This window comes from Pseudoliparis swirei, chromosome 24 (genome assembly GCF_029220125.1).
Source record: "Pseudoliparis swirei isolate HS2019 ecotype Mariana Trench chromosome 24, NWPU_hadal_v1, whole genome shotgun sequence".
Taxonomy (NCBI): domain Eukaryota; kingdom Metazoa; phylum Chordata; class Actinopteri; order Perciformes; family Liparidae; genus Pseudoliparis; species Pseudoliparis swirei.
Genome location: NC_079411.1, coordinates 423273 through 425772, shown reverse-complemented (window position 1 = coordinate 425772; position 2500 = coordinate 423273). Strand labels below are relative to the sequence as shown.

The 2500-nt window shown below is 48.4% G+C and overlaps 1 protein-coding gene across 1 annotated transcript in view; it reads left to right on the top strand.

The window, feature by feature from the left end:
• Positions 1–2500, top strand: part of si:ch211-79m20.1 (platelet-derived growth factor subunit B) — a 13797-nt gene that overhangs the window by 425 nt on the left and 10872 nt on the right. The gene's annotated exons all lie outside the window — the stretch shown is intronic.

Here is a 2500-nt window from a genome sequence, read left to right as displayed (position 1 = left end):
TGTGTGTGTGAGTGTGTGTGTGTGTGTCTGTGTGTGTGAGTGTGTGTGCGTGTGTGTGTGTCTGTGTGTGTGTGTGTGAGTGTGTGTGTCTGTGTGTGTGTGTGTGTGTGTGTGTGTGAGTGTGTGTGTGTGTGTGTGTGTGTGTGTGTGTGTGTGTGTCTGTGTGTGTGTGAGTGTGTGTGTGTGTGTGTGTGTGTGTGTGTGTGTCTGTGTGTGTGTGTGTGTGTGTGTGTGTGTCTGTGTGTGTGTGTGTGTGTGTCTGTGTGTGTGTGTGTGTGTGTGTGTCTGTGTGTGTGTGCGTGTGTGAGTGTGGTTGTGCATGTGACAGCATGTCCATCAGTCTATCCAGTTCTCCCTGCTTGACTGAAGCTTGTGTTGAATGAGGGACGTTTATTTACTCTGGAAAGACATAGGAAGCATAGGAGGCATAAGAGACATAGGAGGCATAGGAGGCATAGGAGACATAGGAGGCATAGGAGGCATAGGAGACATAGGAGGCATAGGAGGCATAGGAGACATAGGAGGCATAGGAGGCATAGGAGACATAGGAGACATAGGAGGCATAGGAGACATAGGAGGCATAGGAGACATAGGAGACATAGGAGGCATAGGAGACATAGGAGGTATAGGAGACATAGGAGGCATAGGAGGCATAGGAGACATAGGAGGCATAGGAGACATAGGAAGCATAGGAGGCATAGGAAGCATAGGAGACATAACTTAACCTTAACTTTTGTAGTTCCACTATGTTGAGTAAATGTTACTTCCTGTATTCTTGTAGTTCTCAGTTTGTTCTCTCGATGTACGTCTCTTTGGATAAAAGCCTCTGGTAGATTACATGTGACATCACGTGACATGATGTCACATCATGTGACATCATGTGACATCACGTCATGTGACATCATGTGACATCACGTGACATCACGTGACATCATGTGACATCACGTGACATCATGTGACGTCACGTGACATCATGTGACGTCATGTGACATCACGTGACGTCATGTGACATCACGTGACGTCATGTGACATCACGTGACGTCGTGTGACATCGTGTGACGTCATGTGACATCACGTGACGCCTGCTGCTGCTCCCCATGTTGTCCCTGTGTGGAGTCTGTTGTTGTTGTTGTTGTTGTTGATGCTTCTTGGTTGTATTGGTGAATGGATGCAGACGGCGTCTCTGATCCTTTGATCTGCAGGTTATTGATCAGGAACCTTCAACCTCGTCAACGCCGCCATCTTTAATACTGAAAAGATCTCAGAGCGGTCATGTGACTCCTCACAACAACAACAACAACAACAAACGTCTCAGATCCACACAGCTGTCTGTGGAAGAGACTTCAGTCTGCACACACACACACTCACCCTCTCATCAGGACCTCTCACCCTCTCACCCTCTCACCCTCTCATCAGGACCTCTCACCCTCTCACCCTCTCACCCTCTCATCAGGACCTCTCACCCTCTCACCCTCACACCCTCTCATCAGGACCTCTCACCCTCTCACCCTCTCACCCTCTCATCAGGACCTCTCACCCTCTCACCCTCACCCTCTCATCAGGACCTCTCACCCTCTCACCCTCACACCCTCTCATCAGGACCTCTCACCCTCTCACCCTCTCACCCTCACACCCTCTCATCAGGACCTCTCACCCTCTCACCCTCTCATCAGGACCTCTCACCCTCTCACCCTCTCACCCTCTCATCAGGACCTCTCACCCTCACACCCTCTCATCAGGACCTCTCACCCTCTCACCCTCTCACCCTCTCATCAGGACCTCTCACCCTCTCACCCTCTCATCAGGACCTCTCACCCTCTCACCCTCTCATCAGGACCTCTCCATCAGCTGCTCAGCCGTTACATCAACACACGCTGGCAGCTGATTGGTCGGCTGTGTGAGCGGCTCGTCGTTCATTTGATGATCCATTACATAAGAACAGCAACTAATCTGCAGAGGCCGTGTGTGAGTGTGTGTGTGTGTGTGTGTGTGTCTGTGCATGTCTGTGTGTGTGTGTCTGTGTGTGTGTGTCTGTGTGTGTGTCTGTCTGTGTGTGTGTCTGTGTGTCTGTGTGTGTCTGTCTGTGTGTGTCTGTGTGTGTGTGTCTGTGTGTGTGTGTCTGTGTGTGTCTGTGTGTGTGTGTGTGTGCGTCGGAGAGAACAGCGCAGCCGGGCATCAGAGTATTTGTTCTAAACCTAAAGCTTCCAGCATGATGGAAAAAATAATAACAACAATAATAATAATAATAATTATTATAATTATGATATAAGAAGTAGAAAATTACACAATACATTTTGTAACTAGTTTATATATATATATATAGATAGATGTGACATTTTTGGGGGGCAGTTGGGCGGCTCGGTTTAAATATCACTCAACAATGAGAAAGAGGTTGTGAGTAGAAAATAGTAGAACACAAAGCTTTATTTAAAGAACACAGCGTGCTCAACACGGTCCAACAACAAGTCAACACACTGTGACTTTAGAGGTCCAGAGCAGC